Source organism: Mirounga angustirostris, unplaced genomic scaffold (assembly GCF_029215605.1).
Source record: "Mirounga angustirostris isolate CCGP_5_RB_7025 unplaced genomic scaffold, mMirAng1.0.hap1 SCAF_7, whole genome shotgun sequence".
NCBI classification, from domain to species: Eukaryota; Metazoa; Chordata; class Mammalia; order Carnivora; family Phocidae; genus Mirounga; species Mirounga angustirostris.
In genome coordinates, this window is record NW_026991715.1 from 75,072,111 (window position 1) to 75,092,954 (window position 20,844).

General features: G+C 39.1%; 1 long non-coding RNA gene across 1 annotated transcript in view; it reads left to right on the forward strand.

Moving 5' to 3' along the window:
* Positions 1-20,488, forward strand: part of LOC123860274 (uncharacterized) — a 352,027-nt gene extending 331,539 nt beyond the window's left edge. The window contains exons 13-15 of the long non-coding RNA XR_010413163.1: positions 1,424-1,586; positions 16,587-16,728; positions 17,583-20,488. This is a non-coding gene — a long non-coding RNA (uncharacterized LOC123860274). The remainder of the gene's footprint in view (positions 1-1,423; positions 1,587-16,586; positions 16,729-17,582) is intronic.
* The last annotated feature ends 356 nt before the right edge of the window (positions 20,489-20,844 follow it).

Consider the following 20,844-nt stretch of genomic DNA (forward strand, 5'->3'; position numbering starts at 1 on the left):
GACATTGACAATGGTAAAGAAAAATATTTTGTCATTAATTTGAAGACAAGATTTCTGGTTCCCAAAGTGAAATAGGAACAAACATACTCTAAAAGTCCAGAAGAAATTTGGAACAAATAGTAAGGGTTAGTCCCTTATCATTCCACAGAATCAGGGTGTATGAAATCTTTACTAATGTAGTCATCTCTGAATATTTTAGTCTAGGAAACCAAAGCATGATACTATCAAGCTAAGAGATTCATTCAGTTTAGGATTATTTCTTTCAGACAACATAACTGGAGGCTTTATTTGCAATTGCTCCTACTTGTCAAAAATAATGGAAACTGGGAAAAAAAATTAATGAAATCAGAGCAATAGAAAAAGTCCCAGAAGTAATGTCACATAAGGCAGATGCTAGTTTTAAAACATTAAAAGTGGAAAAAAAATATAAAACTATATTTGCAGTAATATACCCAAATTTTGCACATAATAAAGCATATCATATAAACCACACACACACAGAGTAAAACAATTGAAGGGTTGTAAGTGTTAACAATGGTTATGTCTAAATAGTGGTATTATAGAAGATTTTAAAACTCCTCTTTGTATTTTACTATATTTTTCACATTTTCTACCAAGAACAGTTGTTACTTTTTATTTTTTATTTTTTTAAAAGATTTTATTTATTTATTAGAGACACAGCGAGAGAGGGAACACAAGCAGGGGGAGTGGGAGAGGGAGAAGCAGGCTTCCTGTGGAGCCGGGAGCCCAATGCGGGGCACGATCCCAGGACCCTGAGCTGAAGGCAGATGCTTAAAGACTGAGCCACCCAGGCGCCCCCAGTTGTTACTTTTTAATTAGAGAGAAAATAAATGCTATAAAATGTCTAAAGCTTTATACAAAATTTAATTTTTTTAATTTTTTAATTTTTTTACCTGAAATTTTAGAATAATATTTCCTATTGAAGAGAAGCCATGTTGTTTTAAGTGTAAAAACTACCCAACATAAAAACTCTAACTGAATTGCAGAGCCTACATTATAGCATTTTCTTCTACAGGGCTTGCTACATTTTCTGGTTTGGTTAGATCCACTTTTATTTCTCCATAACAAAATTTTTCCACTTGAAACAGTACAGTATCTCTGCCTTTGCTGGTACCTTCTCTTCTCTCTTAGAATCCATGTCTATAAAGTCCTTTTTAAAATGTGTCATAAACTGTCTCCCTTCAGGAAATCTTTTCTTATTAAACATGTCCTAGGTTGATTGCTTTTTAATGTAAATCTTCAGCTAATGTGCATTTGTTTTTAAGATAGTAGTTTATGGTTGTTGTCACGTAGCTTTATATATAATTCTTTGTAATTTACTTTCTGTTGAAGCATTCTTCTGTGTCTAGAGGATAAATTCTCAGGGTACAGAGGCTAGAGCTTTGCTGTTTCTTTCCTGCAGAACAACTGGAATAGTGAATCTATACTAATCAAGCAGCTGAAAATATACAGTGACATGTGAACCAAGAATCCTATGAGAAAAATTATGAACAGAGATAATTAGGTAAAATTCTGAACCCTTGGCTGCTGGTTGAATCAAATCTCTCTTGATGGTGTCTGATCAGGTATGCTGGTTATATCCAAACTATTTCAATAACGTGGGTGTGGATGAAAATGTGTCTTTGCTATCTGTTCCTCATTTTGCATTATTGACTGAGTGGTTTTCAGGGACAGGAACCCTAGGATGTTGACCCAACTTCAGATTCCCTAGCAGCTTGCTGACCACTCTCTTAGACCTAACTGATAATTTTTTATTGTTCCCTTACATTGGATAGTGTTTGGTAATTGGGCATTGTGTAATTTTGAATTATTTTTATGTCTTCCAGGGTTGGTTCTAAAATCACACAAGTCATAGCAACCAGAGAGTTATTTACAATCTTAGAAAGTCTTTATAAATGCACAGGTTGAAAGTTAGTTTTGTCCTTATTGTTGCTGTTTGTACATATTTAGGCAGCTTTCTTTTTCAGTAAGTCCTTTATGAAATGTGTCATTTGACAAAGGGTCAGTATTAGAAAGTTTAGGGCAGGGAGTTAATATGGCCAGATGCTTATTCCTTCCAGGAATATTAGTTTTTGAAAGGGAGATTCGGGGAGCAACTGCTCCATTCAAAAGAACGATCTGAGGGAAAAACTGGGGGAGTAGGGTGGAAGGCTACCTAATAGACAACTTCTTACCTCTTCTGTGAGTAAGGTTTTTCTCCACATCCAACCAGATGGACTTGTGCTTGTGTCTCGTGGATTTGCTGCTGTTGCAGCATTCTGCTGGCAGCGAGGAAGAGGACTGGAATAACGCCTACATTTATCTCATCCAGCTTCATGTTTGATGTGCAACATCGTTCTTGAGATGACATTTTACAGGAGCAACACTAGCTGCTGGCCTATCCTTACACTCTCTCTCCTGCTGTTAACTGAGCAGGAAGATAACCTAGAACAGTGGGAATTCGAAAGGTGTTCTGTGCCAGTGACAGAAGAGCCAAGGATGGACCAGGCTTAGGTAGTCCGAGATAAGCTCTCTTGTTTTTGTTTCGTTTTGTGCTTTTTCCCTTTTTCTTGAGCTGTGGTATGGCCATGCCAGGCTTCCAAGTTGTTAAAATCCTAGTAGGCACAAGGAAACATTTCTCCTCAGTTTATTGTGCCTCTCATAGAAGTCTTGGGAGCACTGTTTGCATAAGAGTTTCCAAATATAAAGCTTGTAAGCAAGTTAGAAATTACCGGAGTTGATCTTGTACAGTCCTTTCTGTGGTGAGTGTGCCTGTGTCCTCAGAGAACAGAGAAACGAAGAAGCATCTGGTTCACATCCATTTCACTCCACCTAGACTCTATCTAGTCCTACCCCAATGTATAGATGTTGTGTTGTCGCATATTACCTGCTGGATGTGAAATAGAAATCTAGCCACAGCTTAAGCACGTGCATCCAGCATGTTTGCTGGATGATCCTAGGCCCACTGGCATCTTTCGCAACTCATCTCAGACTTGTTCGGAAACCTGGCTTCTTTGAATCAGTGAGGTAAAACCAGCGAATGACCATTTGCAGAGAAGGGATGGAAACAATCCACAATGCAGAAGCCTGGGCTCAGAATATTGCCTTCCTCCTCTTTTGGCTCTAAGTCTGGTCCTTTCACTTGCTGCTTGGTGAGAGAACTGCTTGTACCTGAGTAATGCAGACCTTCCTTGCCAGGAAATCCTATAAATTCATCTATGTCTCAAATTGCTATTTGGCAGTCTTTGTTTCTCATCGTCTAACACAGGATAAGTGTGATTGCTCAGCCAAATGGTGGAGACAGGGCTGTGAATGCAGGAAGGATGTTTGACTTCATTTCTCATTGTTAAAGTAATTATACCTACTTCTGTGGATTTTTTGTGAAGTTCAAATAAATTAATACAAGTGAAGTGACAGGGCCTGGCACACGGTAAAGATTAGCTGTTATTATTAATTATGTCATTTAGGGATATTAACATCATTTTCTGGTGTCTGAGGACAAATCCAAACTGTACCTGACAAATATACAGACTTCTGGCAACCACTGGCTATGGGTTGAATGATAAGAAACTTTGGAAGTAGACTTTCAAGACTTCTAAAATTGAAATTTAAACAAATAACAGTTTTAATGCCAAATACTTGAACAAAGTGTCCAGGTATCAGCTCCTTTAAATAATTTCAGTCAGGGAGAAGATTTTTGTGAAAAATGCAAAGTTCTTGGGACCGTAAGTTACGGATGTGCATGTGTGTGTGTGTGTGTGTGTGTGTGTGTGTGTCAAAAATGAAAGGCAGAATAGAGAATTCTCATTTTTACAGTAAGGCCTACTAATTTGCCAAATGATTCAGTATCTGGGATCAAATTAACAAGGCACTTAAAAGGAAGGCAGGGTAAAAAGACAAATATTCTAATAAAGTCACTTGAAGGTGGTTGGCCGTGGCTCCCAGGAGCATATTGAAATGCATGAGAGAACAAATCACAATGTTGGGAAACATCAAAATTTTCTGCTCTGTGGTAAAGTTGTACTTCATGCCTGCCCAGTCCCCGTGCGCCTGTTGGCCGGGGATGTCCTCCCTGCTCCACCGCCCGCTAGTAACTGCTTTGTTGGCACACACACATTTCATAAAACACCACTGCCAGGAACACTGGGTGAAAGACTCTGATACGAAGTCCTATTATAACCAGCAGTTCACATGTACATTCACAGCACATAGTTTAATGGAAAACTTGCCTACATAAGAATGTGCTTTATAATTCCAATGCTACATGGATTTTAAGGTTAATTTTCTCCCTGCCTCTCGCGTGATGAGTACCTGCTTGGAAACCTAGTGCCAGAGGTCTCCTGACATGCCTCAGATGTCACCATAGAGAATTGGTCCAAGGGTTGGTTACTCCTTTGTTGTGTTTCTCAAGACCCACTGATTTTATTTTCTGTCCCCTTGATGAGCAATTAATTAACTTAGATTAGCTTTTCATAAAAGAAGCACTGCCTCATCTATTGAAGGAACTCCTCAGGAATATTACGTCCCAACACCAGGACTATCAAAACAGGAAAGATAAGGAACCTATTTTCAAAGGGAAACGCTGGCTGCCCTGGTGAATTAGTCTTGGCTTTGTGTTTTGAGACTGTCTCTGTCAATGTTCTAACAAAGCAAAAGAACTGTTGCCGAAAGAAAGTAGTTAAAGAAACCCCTCCGTATTTCCCTCTGTAGTACTCAGGACTTCTTCATAAAATGCAGTGCTCAAGATACACACCTATTTGGCTACCACTGTGTTAATATTCCCAAGTGGTCTCTTTTTTGCTATTTTAATCTATATAAGCTATACAATCAAATTGGAATTACTCATCTAGACCATAAAACACAGAAAATGATTTAAGTGACTATATCCTCAATCTCTTCAAAGATGGTACATAACTAGGACCTCCCTAGCCACATAGGAGAGAAGTTTGTTTATTGCATACAATGGATGCCATAGTTAGTAGGAATAAATTCTTCCAAAATTGGCTACAAATGGCTGATAGACTTTCAAATCTACCATTAAATATGATCTTTAGGATATATGTTATGGTCAATAAAAGTCTAACTAATGGTCAAAAGCCTTCAGAGCTGGAAATGGTCAAACCAATACTCAAATGAAAATTCAAGATAATGCCCACTCATAACTCATTTCTTTTTTCTATCTTAAATATACAAGTTAATTTTGCTTTTTCTTGAGATATAATTTACATGTAGTAAAATTCCTACTTTTTAGGAATACAGCTCAATGAATTTTGACAATTCTATGTAGTCATGTAACTACCACCAAAATCAAGATATGGAATAATTTCTCATGAGCCTTTTTTATTAAATCCCTTCCCCTGACCAGCTACTAAAAGCCACTGATCTGATCTCTGTTTCCATAGTTTTTTTTTTCCTTTTTTCTAGTAACAAATTAATTGAGTCATTCAGTATGTAATCTCTTGAGTCTTTTTTCTCTTAGCATAATGCTTTTGAGATGTGTCCATGTTGGTGCATGTATCTGTAGTTTTTTTCTTTTTTGTTGCCATGTGGATATAACATAATTTATCTATTCACCGGTTGATGAATATTTTGGTTCATTTTTGGCTTTTAGCATTTGTGAATTAAGTTGTTGTAAACATTCATATAAATACCTTTGTGTGGATATAGGTTTCCATGTCTCTAGGGTAACCTACATTAAGTTTACCTTTACCAGAAATGGTCAAACTTTTTTCCAAAGTAGAATTCCCACCAGAATATATGTGTTCTAGCCACTTTGTATCCTCATCAGCATGCTATTGTCATTTAAATATATATAATATGTGTATTATATATATTTAATTAGAGCCATTCTAGTAGGTGTGTAGTGGTATCCCATTGTCTTTCAAGTTTTAATAGTTAAGTTTATAAGATCAGTTATGAAAGACACATGAAATGATTGAAGGCATGTCAGACATCAGAAAGACAGTTTCTGTTGTTCTGTTAAACTTAGACATTGGCTCTTCGTCATGTTCTCCTACTGATGTTGCACCACTGGGCTCTCATCGATCATAAAGTATGACTATGCAGTATTCAAGCATACATAGCTCTAGCAGGCACAGAATCTTTGCTTTCCAGCCAGATTGAAATCTTGCTAACACAGGATTTGTAACAGAATCATTAGAAGCGTTTTGCTCCTTTTTTTTCACACAATATGGCAGGGTAATACCTACCTGGGAAATGTTTCTGCTCATCATCTCCAAAATTGAAAAGTAGCCAATTACTTTCTGGAACCCTCCAAACCAGCCTCACATGAAAAATTGGCTTTTGCCACAGTGAAATGGGAATAAAAGTTGTTAGAGCTACAGCAGCAATTTACTTTTACCTTTACAGAAGTTAGGCATCTCTCCTTTTACCTTTGACTATTTGTTGGGCCCTGTGATCACTTGCTCTTATTACTCTTCCTCTTGCTGTTACTGGGTTTTGACTTGGACTGAGGCCATCCTCATCTTTCCTATGTAGTAGTAGTGTGAGTGAGACTGAGTGAGTGGGGCTCTTGTCCCTCCTCTGAGTTTTGACTAGACCAGAACCTTCTCTGCCTCACAAGCATGGCAGCTCCTTCATGACTTCATGACTTTCTTTTTTTTTTTTTTAATCCCTGCTGGGAATTGCTTTGCTCTCCTTCTCTGCCTGGGAAGTTCTTACTGGTCCTTCAACACCAGATTAAATGTAACCTCCTCTAAGATCCCCAACTCCTTGAGTCCTGTTAGTCACACCCACTGAACTGTGCTTTTGTTTTGTTTGAGAACCTATCACATTGCCTTGTGATTATCTGTTCATATCTCTGTATCTCTCCTGGATTCTGAACTCTTGCCAGGCAAGAACCATATGTTAATCATGGTTAACACCTAGTACACACTCAATAAACATTTTTGACTGACTGTACATTTGCCATGTAACTATATTTAAATGCAGACATTTTCTTCAGCTTAGAAAAGGAATGATTGAAGCATCTGCTAGACAGAAATTTTTGTTTAGTAAAAACCATTCATACATAGTTTGCAAAGTGGTGGTTGTTAGCTTTGTTTGGTCTCAGATAGAACTAGATTCCTCTCATCCTCATCCCCCAGTGAGATTATAAATCTCTTATAATGGGAAAGAAAAGTCAAAGAATTAAAAGAATTCTGTGACTTTCATCTTCACTATTGCACTTTGATATGTATATAAGTAATTGCCTTAACCATGTCACCAAAATATTAAGTCTGTGAGACTATACAAACAGTTGTTTGGTATGAGTATATCCCATGCAATATTTGGGAAATACTTATACTAAAAAAAGTTTTTTATTTATCTAATATTCAAATTTAACTAGGTGTCCTATATTTTATCTGGCAACCCTAGCCAAAACAAAACCTCTTCATCTTGTATACTAGAATGGCTGATAGGGAATAGTCAGTGCTCTTGGAAATCATTTCAGAAATATGTAGTGGACAATGTGAGGCTATCATTCCCCCAGACTGGCCAGTATGGGTCAATTCAGCTGGATCATCATCTTGGCCAGTCTAGGGTGCAAGACCAGGAAGAGAACTGACGCCAGAAAGAGAAGAAGCAGTAAAGTCATTGACACTTGTGGCCATTTGGGTCATGTAGAGGTTTGTAGCTATGCTAGATTAAAGAAGGCTTCATATTGTATACCACTTTTCTCATGAGACATCTATTTTTTCCTTTGAATGTGGGAAGCCTCTGTTTGTTTGCAAGGAGATCTTGTTTGGAATGAAATCTCAACAGAACACTACAAGTAATTAGAACTCAAAGCCAAGCTGCCTTAGCTGAAGCATAGATAGGAGTCTAGAGTAATAGCTTCTCTGCCTATCTCTTGTCCCCAACTCCCCAGAAGCCAGGAGATGCTCTGCAGTGCAGCTGAGAAGAATTGTGAGATATAGCTGAGGCCTAACCTAGGAGGCAGGTTAACAATGAGAAAATTTGCAGATCTGGGACTAGCTGCAGAGAAGAGCACCACAGGGGAGCAACACTATCAGTATGAGATGAAGCCATGTATAAATGTGCAGGGGGTAGCAAGAAATCTGGGCTGAAATTACCCACAGCAGCATTCACTGTAATAAGGAAACTTTCTGCAGGTAGAGAAGAAGGCTGAGAGAATGCAGACAGAATCTGAGAAGCCCCATAGGGGAATGTCACTGGGAATCCCAAAAGTGGATGATGCAAGAAAGGGACTGACACTCCGACCCAAGCCACCCAGGGCCAAATTTCTAATTTCTAATTTCTAATTACTAATTTCTCTGTGAGGAAAGATTTAAATAAGACCACACCTAGGTTACATATGCTGTAAGTAATATTTATCTAACTTAATTGTCAAGTAAATCTGTTTCCAGTTTTACTTTGGTTCTTCTCAAATAAGGTCATTTGCTTTCTGAAATATTACCCATAAGATCTCTTTTTAGATATTGCTGGGTAAAATGTGCCCATACCTGGGTGGTCTCAAAAGATCGTCTAGTTATCTTCTTGGTGCCTAAGGAGGGACCAGAAATGAATCAGCAAGGCCTCTGAATAACAGATGCTGGTAAGAGAACAGGTGCCCAAAGAGGGACTCACCCAGCTTGGACACTGCCAAAAAAAACCAAAAACCAAAAAAAAACCCTTTCACACACATTCAACCGATCAGAAAACCACTGGTTTATTTAAAGTGAGGCATACCTGCATTAGAAAGGTGTTGTCCTGTTTCAGAATTAAAGTCTAGCATATTTTATTCTGTATATACTTGAAAAATAACTTGATTTAATGAATATATATGATGATTATAATAATTTAGTCACATTACATGAACCCTTCTTCCAAGGAAGTGCAAAGCTTTTAAATAAGCCACTTCTAAAAACCATCACATCCTACTGCATGCAGCAACAATCAGAGAAGCCCTGAGTTGGCACGTTACTGTATTAACTTAATAAGCTGAGTGAATTCCGAGGTTAGCTGAGACAGGGCCCTTGGAGGACCTTACAAGAGTTTTATTAGGAAACAAAGAGCACGTTTAAAGGTTTGGTAATATTTGTACCCTGGTATTACTCATAATCTATGCTCACAGTCTACAAAGCTAATGCTTCCTTCAGAGCCAATAATGCTGTGTGCTGGAAAGCAGATCAGCAGTGGCTCAAATTTATTCAGAATCTATAATGCTGACTGCATGACAACAGAAAAAAAACAGTCATGAAATGCTATCGTGGAGTGGTCAGTAATTATAACAATAACTCAGTGGCTTGACATTTTCAGCAGTAAAATATCTAGGCATCTGAACTTAAAAAAAAAAAAATCACAGCAATTTTTAGTCATGGCAGCAGAAACATTTGTAACCATGAGACAATTCATTTTCTCGCCTGTTAACCTTCCTGTTGGAGCAATTGCTCCCCTGGCTGGCTCGTTTGATGATGAAGTGATCAATTTCTGGACACCTAGCAAGTCACTGTGTATTTGAAACTCTCCAGGGCAGGAGTGGGCAATTATTTTGACTTCAAGCACAACTTAGTATGTTTGGCTAAACGCAAAGAACTCCCCGTGGGGAATGAGCGCTTCTTTGCCAATGTGTCAGAACACACCCGTCCGAGATAACTTAGTGGTAATAGCTCAGTGAATTTTTAGGAACGGTGTTTCTGGACTGATGGACTCTATTCTTCCTCCTACCTGTCTTGGCTCCAGAGGGCCATAATCTGCTCATAGTGACATTCATGGTTCTGGTCAAAGACGGGACCAATTTCTGTGTTGTGGACACTTCTTCACCTTTGTCACTTGTTCTCTCACACCTGTTATGATACGCAAGGGCCACAGGCTGAGGTGGAAAGATACCAGATCTGGAGTCAAGAGACCCAGATTTGAAATTAGTCTCCACCTTGCATGATGGATGTCTGACATATCCCTCAGCGCTTGGTTTCTCGGTTTCTTCATTTAGCAAGAGTGAAATGGTTATAAGCCTGCACCCTGTAGGCAGACAGTCTGGGTTCTCTGTGTTTGGTTTCCCTATGTGGAAAATGATGGTATTGATGGCTAACTCTATAGTGCTTACTTTGTATGAGGCCATTTCCTAAGTGCTTTCTGTATATGTTAACTCATTTAATTCTACTCTTAGAATTTACATCACCACTCAAAGCATGCCCCAGTGCCCTGCTTGGGAAAGAAGGTTGCAAGTGGGACCTCAGGGCTGGGAATTATGATTTTTCAGTGGCAGTTTGGGAGGTCCCTGATTGGCCCTGAGGGTGCTACAGAGGCTGGTGGGCTATGCAGGGAGTCAAGGGAGAGGAGGTGTTCTTGCCAGATGGGGTACTCCAAGCTGCTGTGGTCATTTGCAGAGGTACCAACAAGCAGCCTTCCCTCCTCACGGCTTGCCCTTCACCCCTCTCAGCCCCAAACAGAGCCCTTCTCTACTTACATATGCTTAACAAGCTGCCTACTGCCAAGGAACTACTTTTTCCCTTTGAAAACTGGCCTTGATCATCATTCTTGCCCAATTCTACTGGTGCATGGGTGCTTTGGGGGAAGAGCAAACATGGCATCAGAGACCCTTGGGAAGAGTTCAGCACTGAGGCATTTCAGGTCTTCTTATCTGACCTTTGGTCCAGAGACAGCGAGGGCTGGAGCCATGCTTTTGGTTTGCAGTAGGCAGGGATTTTGTAGAAGTCTGCAGTTTGAGTTCCTTGTTTGTCTCAGTAGCTTGTTTCTATGCTGCTGCCTCTGATATCTTTAAATGCTAGTTCTAAAACCTTCATGTTGCCTCAAAATACCCAAAATCACCAAATTGCGGGCTCCCTGCTCAGCAGAGAGCCTGCTTCTCCCTTTCCCTCTGCCTGTCGCTCTGCCTACTTGTGCTATCTCTCTGTCAAATAAATAAATTTAAAAAAAAATCTTTAAAATAAAATCACCAAATTGGGCAGAATGTATAGCTTTCTCCAGCTCCACTACTAAATATATGACATCAGGCCCCAGAGTTGACTCCCTTCAACGGCTAATGGTGGGTTTACAAGGAGAAAGAGACCATCAGTTTACTTCTGCTATTCTTCTCATATATCATTTTGTGTGAGGGCTTTAATCCGCTTCCTGCTTGACACCCTCCCCCACTGAAGCCTCGCTTCCTGGTTTGAAGAAAACTGACTTTTATAGTTGGTCTGCTTCTCCCAGTCCCTCCACTCACCCTTCAGTTCAAGTTGAGTAACCAAACTTCAGTCTAGAAACTTCCATGGATTTTCAGGGTTTGGAGCATTTTGGAGAATTGGGAGGTAAACTGAGGTTGGGACAGGCAGCTGTTTGTTTTCTCGCTTGCCTCTGCATACATAAGATATTTGATGCCTATCTTCAAAGAAATGTTCACCCAATCACAGAGTGTTGGGTTAGCAAAGACATTTTCTAGTTGAACAAGTTCCAGCAATTTTTAAAACTTTGGCTCCCAGAGTGCAATGTCACTGAGGGGATTGAACTTTGTGGTCAATGCTTTATGTGGTTTATTATACCAAGGGGTATTTTGTTGATAGTTGTAGGTTATAACAGTAAATGATCAGGGCACCTGGGTGGCTCAGTCAGTTAAGCATGAGCCTTCAACTCAGGTCATGATCCCAGGACCCTGGGATCAAGCCCGGCCTAGCTCCCTGCTCAGTGGGGAGTCTGCTTCTCCCTCTCCCTCTGCCGCTCCCCTGCTCATGCTGGCTCTCTCCTCTCTCTCAAATAAATAAAAAAAAATCTTCTTTAAAAAACCAGTAAATTATCTGGGTACAAGTACCAGGAGTTGCAAAGAGAAATAAACCACAGTCTCACACTTCATTTTTCATTTTTGTTTTTCAGATGCAGGACTGGAGAGAATGAGATGATTTCTTTTATATTTTTCTTTTTAATTTTTTCCTTTAAAATCTGGGCCTTCATTGCCTGTTCATACCTATTCAACACCAACAGCCAACAATTACCACTCTTTTTTCTGGCTCAAAGACTTATTGTTTTAGCTTTTTTTGGTTGTCCTTGTTAATGGAACTGTGTTTATAATTCAAATTTTAGAGTTGCAAAGAACCATAGAGGTCATAGAGTTCAATCATCCCATTTGACTAACGAAGAAATTGAGGTTCAGCAGTAAAGTGTTTCCTTCCAGTTTATACAGCTCATCTCTCCTTTTTTTAAAGATTTTATTTATTTGAGAGAGAGAAGGAACAGGTGAAGGGCAGAAGGAGAGGGAGAAGCAGGCTCCCTGCTGAGTGGAAAGCCTGATTCTGGGCTCCATCCCAGGACCGGAGATCATGACCTGAGCCAAAGGCAGACACTTAACCGAGTGAGCCACCCAGGCAGTCTAGGCAACTCATCTCTTGTAGAGGTGAGAACAGAACCAGGACCCTCACTCCAGACCATGTGCTCTTTTCTGTGCATGATGTTGTTCCCCTTTCCCTTGACCCTGCTTATTTATAGCCCCCTTTCTCTAGGCTCTCTAGGGCATTAGATTATAGGATATACAATTCCAAGAAACCCTGTTTAAGTTTTATTTGTTAGCAGATGGCCTTCGGATACTAACCTTTAGCTGACTTAGAGAACAGCCCATATCTTATTGATAGAAATTCTTCATGCTGATCTTTATTTAATTCACTGTTTCTCGGGATCCTCATCCTTTCTCACTGGTTATTAATTATCAGGCAATATCCTCCTGAGCTGTCTCTATTTCTTAATTACCTTATTAATTGTATTCACATAAATTGATCTCTCTGACATTCTAAGTCTGAGTCACTGAGGAAATAAGTCTAATATTCACAAGAGACTTCAACAGTCTCACTACCTTATTATTTCCATTAGGCAGACTGATATCACTAGAAGCCAGATGTGACTGCTTAGCTGAATGGGCCTTTATCCTAATCATAATTACAATGTCCTTTAACAATTCTTTCTTGCTCACCTTTCTTGCTTACTCAGACATACATGATACTTATCAGTTCATTTCTACCCTACCTGCACTCTTTAATCTTTAACATAGAAGGAATTTCCTCCCTCATATTATCTTGCAGTAATCTTCTATTTGCAATTCAAGACAATTATGGTGAGTAAACATGAATGTATTTTAGTTTTACAGTTTTTATGTAACACTGAACCCTAAGGGCCTGATGCCCAATTAAGCATTTAAAACCAACTTTTTAAATCAAGTTTTGTGGGGGGTTTTTTAAAGATTTTATTTATTTATTTGAGAGAGAGAATGAGATAGAGAGAGCATGAGAGGGGGGAGGGTCAGAGGGAGAAGCAGACTCCCTGCTGAGCAGGGAGCCCGATGCGGGACTCGATCCCGAGACTCCAGGATCATGACCTGAGCCGAAGGCAGTCGCTTAACCAACTGAGCCACCCAGGCGCCCCTTAAATCAAGTTTTTACATACAAAGATAGTTTCTTAATGTGTGCTACTTAAGAACTTTTTTCCCTTTCATGACAAGGTATGCTTCTGTTAACCCCAACTTTTATGAAGTGACAAGAGTAAACAGGTTCTTATATATAAATTGGCCATTGTTCCATACAATCCTTTCTATATTTGCATTAGAAATGGTTGACCTGTAGGAAATTAGAGCTGAAGACTAGAATCCCTATGAAAAAAAAAATAGATCTTAAAAAGAGAATTCCTATGCATGTTTATTTGTGGTTGGCAGCAAGTCAGCTCCCATCTCTCAGAAAAAAAAGAGTAAGATAAATTAAAAATGCCAGCGTTGTTCATAATGAGAAAAGTGGTCACCCGGGTGCCACCAATGGGCAAATTTTGTTTTTGCTGGGAGTACAAGCACCCAGTTTGATCATCTACATGACTGAGTCTCTTCATGTTATCTCCACGCCTGCGGAACATTCACTGGGGTTCTATAGATACTACCATCTCTAACTACTTCCAGCTGAACTCATCTTTTCACTGCCTTGCCCATTCACTCATCCCACCCATTCCAACAACCTGGATGTCATCCTCTAGACTCTTCCTCTCTCCCTCTCACCTGCCAAGATGCTTCATCTAATCAGTAAAGTTCACTTCCATTGATTTGGCCTTCTTATTCTCTTCAACATATTTCTTGTGGTGCTGCTGCTTCAGCTCCACTCCCCACCTTTCTTTCTCAATGTATTGCATCTGATTTCAAAGGCATCTCCTCTTCCACTGAATGACTTAAGGCCCTCCTTGACCAGCCTCACTAGTCTTATACCTCTATTGCCCTTCCTCTCATTCTATACTTTTGCCAGGTTTAGCCATATCCACAGGTCCCAAACCTCCCATGTGGTTTTGTATCCCATCCCTCTGCATGTTCTCTTTTTTTCTTGGAATGCCATTCTCACCTAATTTTATCTGTCAAACTCTAAGATTCTGGTCAAGCATTTTTTCCTGGAAAGCTATGGTGGCATTCCAAATAGAGTTGAGCATTCTTTTTGTGCATCTTTTTTAATTTGTATAGATCTCACCATTATATATTTATTAATTGTACTGCAATCATTTGTGTGCCTATGTTTCCTTTTAGAATGTAACTTCCCCAAAGGCAGGGAGTATGGTTTTTAATTTTTTTCACTTTCAGGATCTGGCTCATTATGTCACACACCATAGATTCCCAGTGAGTATTATTCACATGAATGAAGGAATCTAGGATCTGTTGAAATTCCTCCAAGTTACATTCTTATGATGAGGGAGCAGAAGGCTGACTGAAGACAAAGCACAAGCTGACACCCCACAACCTCCCCCCCCCCACTCCTGGGAGGGATGTACGTGACATTCTTCCAGTAATCTCCTAACTATCTTAATGTTAATGCCTTGCTGGAGGGGGAAAAACAACCTTAACTTGACAATGGCAAGGCCTCCGGTATCTTGTAGGTCCTCTTTAGCATATGAAAGTTCTCCCGAAACCTCCCTTTTCTTTATCTCCCCCAACTCCCAAGTATATAATCAGCCACCCCACACAACCCCGGGGCAGCAGCTCTTTCTGCCCACGGGTCCTGGCCCCCTGCTTTAATAAACCACCATTTTGCACCAAAGACATCTCAAGAATTCTTTCTTGGTCGTCAGCTCGGACTCCACCCCATTTAACTTCACCTAGATTCCAAAACCCCATCACTTATGTTTGGTTTGATCCAAATGTCAAGGGCCAGTTTGTTGCCCAACCAGTGTTTTTTGTCAGCCTGCCTACAAGCCTGCCCTTTGTCTAAAACGACTAAGAGTGAGGTAGAGGAGACGCAGTCACTCCGTGCAACAAAAGTGTGCCACCCGCCTCGGTTAAGTGTCATGGGGTAGGGAATGGCTTTGGAGTGAAACTGACTTCAGTTTAAATTCCAGTTTGCCCCGTACTCCATGTGTGACTTTGAACAAGTTTCACTGACTTCCCTGGGCCTCAAAGTTGTCATCTATAAATGGCAATAATAATAACAGCTGCCTTCCGAAGTCATTGTGAAGATTAAATCAGTTAAAATGTGTAAAGCACTTAACCACAGTCCTTGTTGTGTAGTAAATTCTCAGTAAATGACAGTTGTTATCATTATCAGTACCTTTATTATACAATCCTCTGTAGAGGATAGGCAGGGAGAAGTGTGGTACTGCTTTCCTGTCGTCAAGGGACTCCTTTTCCAAAGGTAAGTGTACTACCAGGGTGCTTGTCCAAACCATAGAACACAGACAATTATTTCAGTAACTGTTTTCGCAATTGTCCAAGGATGGGCGCTAACTGGTGCCATTCTTTGCCTAGGAGAGATGTTAATTCATTACGCAAAGTATGACTTAGGGCATTAATTCTCTCCCTTAGAGAATGGCACAGTGACCCCCACATTCTGGCCTAAACTCATTGGGCTAGTGCGCGGGAAATGTATTTTTAGAATCAGTAATGAAGTTTATAAGACACTTAGGGACATATAAAATAAAAGAAAGTTTTCTTTATATAGACCCTTTTAACTGTTTTGTGCCTGCAAGATATAGGGAAAAATTTTGTGGTCAAAAGGCTGCTGGACTAGAAGTTAGAAGACTGACTAAACAGCTTACTCTGGGAAAAACTAAGGATGGTTACTCACATAGGTGTTGAGAGCTTCTAACACCCCTATAATGAGGGTATGACCCATCCTGTTGACAGTACCAATTGTTGAGTGTTTTATTTTTATTTTTATTTATTTTATTTTTTTTCTTGAGTGTTTTAAGTCACATCATATATTTGAAAGTGTTACACAATTTATAAAGTGCTATACAGTTCTGAGTTATTATGAAGATGATTATTCTGTTTGACTGCCCTCCTGCTTCCTTTACCAGATGACACTAATCAGCCCAGATGTCTAAGAGCAACTCGACTGTTTCAGAAATGAGGAAATGAGTGGCTTTAGTTAAAATTGCCCAACTTTTATCTGTTCTTTTCCTGTCTTTCATTCTTGTGCTGCTGGGCTTCCCTTGGCCTTTTCATTGACTATGAAAGATGTATTCATGTGATACCAGTTGCTATTTCTAACTGCTTTTCTGAAAATTGTTAAAAACTCAAAGCATCTGTCCTCTCTGTCAGGCCACTTAACCAAGCTCTAGGATCATGGGAAATAGCCCAGAAAGCCCGGATGGGTCTTTTAATGTGCTGAATGGAGTTATCTTTTGATTTGTCTTTGCAGGTTGGAAGCATGAGTGAATTTAGCTATGATTTCCTTTTTTGGATGTGAGCTAGCTACTTTAAAAAATTGAGTCTGTATTTTCTACTAGATTTCCCTTCTGGACACTTGGGTACTCCCTCTATTCAGAGCATCAGAAACCAAGGTAGGTTCCAGGCTAGCTATCTTAATGGAGAGCAAGTTAACAAATCATCAATCTTTCTCATTAACCCACTGCTGGAAAAAAATTTACATTACCTCCAATACCATTTCAAACCCTTTGACTTAAGACTAGAGTTAGATGTTAACCTATACCCAGAAATAATCTGGTTCTTCATTTCCAGTCAAACTGTTCTATACTCAATAATTGTCAAACATGCCATGTTCTGCTCCTTCATTTTTGGTTATTGTGGCTCTCCTCTTGATACCCTCTATCTTTTCTCTCTCACTGTGGGAAGATGAAACAAAACAAGAAGTCATCAATTAAAACTCTGCCTCCTTAATTCTTCCTTGTCCCCTCCTGATCCCATTTGAGATCTTTTTCTCTTTCCCCTGATGCTTTCGTCATTCATGTTATACATTTTAGGAATTATTGATAAAAGTCTATCTGTATTTTATTTGGTAACTTTTAAAATAGCTTCATGAGTTCTTTTTCTCCAACCCAAATTGCAAGGACAACATCTTAAATTTTCTTTATTGGTACAGAATTTTAACTGACTTGTAGTTATTATACAAGTTTATTATTACCATTTACTAGATATTATTATTATTATTTTTAATACCTGTGGATTCACTGGTAATAACGGAGGGTCCAGTGGAGACTGTGGGTTGTCCCTGAACTCACTTATACATGTGGGGGTACAACTGTCCTCACCATTACACTTAATGGAGAAATGCTCAGAAAACCATGTGATAGCATGGGTGCATTTAAATTGGTGAAAGCTGAATTTTAAAATTGTATGCATGTCAGCATATTATGTCTTAATATTTTGACTCAACCACAAAGCTTTCTCTTATTAGGGACTTCAACTTATGAAACTGAAGCAGTCCCTTTCTGGCTCCCTCAGGAAAAAGCTGAACAAACAGATGGGCCTTCCTTGGAATGTCAACCAACAAGAGCCCTGCTTCTGCTGACAGAGGTTGTAAATTTTACCGGTGACCCCATTAGAACATAGGCTCCACTGCCCAGTTCCCCTGGAGAGCTGTACCTAAAAATAACAAAGCCAGAGCCTATCTTTATTGCACTGGTACCTTTCTTTAAGAGGCCCAATAACTAGCAAGGTTAACACTAGAAGTTGAGGTCTATTCTTCATGCCCCTAAAATTTTCTGCTCCCAACACAGCTGCAGTGGTTACTGTCAAGCTTTAACAATTTCAACTACATCAAACTAAAAAGCTTCTGCACAGCAAAGGAAACTATCACAAAATGAAAAGGCAATCTCCAGAATGGGAGAAAATATTTGCAAATCATGTATCTGAGAAGGGACTCGCATCCCTAATATATAAATATATAAAGAATTCATAGAGCTCATATGACTCAATACCAAACAAACAAATAGCTAAAAACTGGGCAGAAGAACTGAATAGACATTCTTTCAAAGAAGACATGTAAGTGACCAACAGGTGTTATGATAAGGTGCTCAACGTCACTAATTATCCAGAAAATGCAAATCAAAACCAAAATGAAATATCATCTCACACCTGTTAGAGTGGCTATCATCAAAAAGACAAGAGATAACAACTGCCAGGAAGGATATGGAGCAAAGGGAACTTGTGCACTGTTGCTGGGAATATACATTGGTGTAACCACTTTGGAAAACAGGATGGAGGTTCCTCAAAAAATTAAAAATAGAACTACTATAAGATCCAGCAACCCCACTTCTGGGTATTTACCCAAAGGAAATGAAATCACTGTCTCAAGGAGATATATGTACCCCAATGTTTGTTGCAGCATTATTTATAATAGCTAAGACATGGAAATAACCTAAATGTCCATCAACAAATAAATGTACAAATAAGATATATATGTATACATATACATATACATACATACACACACACAAACATATATATAATGGTATATTATTCAGTTATTAAAAAAAGGGAATCCTGCCATTTGCAAAAACAAGGATGGATCTTGAGGGCATTATGCTAAGTGAAATAAGTCAGGGAAAGACAAATACTGTATGCTCTCATTTATATGTGGAATCTAAAAAAACCAAACTCATAGATAGAAAAGATTGGTTGTTGCCAGAGGCAGCAGGGGATGGGGGAAGAATGGGTGAAGGAGGTCAAAAGGTACAAACTTCTAGTTATAAGATAAATAAGTCCTGGGGATGTAATGCACAGCACGCTGACCATAGTTAAGAATATTGCATTGTATGTTTGCAAGTTGTTAAGAGAGTAAATCTTAAAAGTTCTCATCACAAAAGAAAAGCATCGAAGCTCCATAAGGTGATGGATGTTAACTGAACTTACCGTGGTAGTCATTTTATAGTATACATACATATCAGATCATTGGACTAGTACAATGTTCTATGTTAGTTACATCTGCATAAAACTGGGGCAGGGGAAGCTACCCAATGCTTTAAATTTTGCTATTTGAAAAATGATCTTTTTAATTGATACATTCTCTAAGGAAAACCTAGGAACTTTGAGTTACAAAATAATTTAAATTTAAAAAAATAATTTGAATAAAAAGTTGATAAAGCTAATTGATTCACATTTTCCCATGGGTTTGTAGTAGATGAAGACCTTCCCTGGTCTCACCTCTTGGATGATACTTATTAGAGAGGAACCAAGAAACTCCATGCTTGGGAGAGGCTGAGCACCCTGGCCAAATGCTTCTTTCATCCATTCCTAAACTTACAGGAAATTTTAAACTAACTTTTAAACTTTAATAGGTGTCAAACTTCCTTTGCATAGAATAATCTTATGCCAAACCCTACTGTTTTTAGTATTGAATATTATTAATTATAGAAAAATTGATAATATAAGAGGATTAGAAATAACCTACATACCCAACAATTGGGAAAATTGGGAATTAGTTATGGTGTATCCAGATTAAAAAAGATCTAACAATTTCAGAGATGATGCTGATGATCCAGAAACCTTTCTTTGTTAACAAATGATTCAGAGACATTAGCTATTCCCTATTTATTGAAGAATTTCTCTTTTCCTTTCAGATAAATCCCAAGAAACCTTGCAAATGTCCCTATAGTCAGCAACCTGTGCTTTGTGCAAAATAGGCTCTAGACAGAGATTTGTTAAATCAAATTCTGTAAAAAGCATAACTTTATTTCCTGAGTTAGTTTAAGATGTATCTTGGAATTTTAACATTTCTTTCTTTTTAAAACATTATTATAATCATTAAGAATGAGCCAACTTGATTTCATAGTGAATTACCCACCTCTTGTCTTTTTCTCCAGAGTCTTAATCATTTCTGTCAAAGAGATGAGCCAGGAACACCTTGTTAATGCCAAAATGGCTAGAATGTCCTGGCTTTGGAGGTATTCTCTATAGTAGGCTGCACCATATGACATTGCCAATATTTGACTATTTTTTACTTTCAAAGATGGTAGTTTTACAGTCAACAAAACCAAAAGACAACTCACAGAATGGGAGAAGATATTTGCAAATGACATATCAGATAAAGGGCTAGTATCCAAAATCTATAAAGAACTTATCAAACTCAACACCCAAAGAACAAATGATCCAATCAAGAAGTGGGCAGAAGACATGAACAGACGGGCGCCTGGGTGGCTCAGTTGGTTAAGCGTCTGCCTTCGGCTCAGGTCATGGTCCCAGGGTCCTGGGATCGAGTCCCGCATCGGGCTTCCTGCTCCTTGGGAGCCTGCTTCTCCCTCTGCCTCTCTCTCTCTGTCTCTCATGAATAAATAAATAAAATCTTTAAAAAAAAAAAAAAAAGACATGAACAGACATTTTTCCAAAGAAGACATCCAGATGGCCAACAGACACATGAAAAAGTACTCAACATCGCTCGGCATCAGGGAAATCCAAATCAAAACCTCAATGAGATACCACCTCACACCAGTCAGAATGGCTAAAATTAACAAGTCAGGAAACGACAGATGCTGGCGGGGATGTGGAGAAAGGGGAACCCTCCTACACTATTGGTGGGAATGCAAGCTGGTGCAGCCACTCTGGAAAACAGTATGGAGGTTCCTCAAAAAGTTGAAAATAGAGTTACCATATGATCCAGCAATTGCACTACTGGATATTTACCCCAAAGATACAAATGTAGGGATCTGAAGGGGTACGTG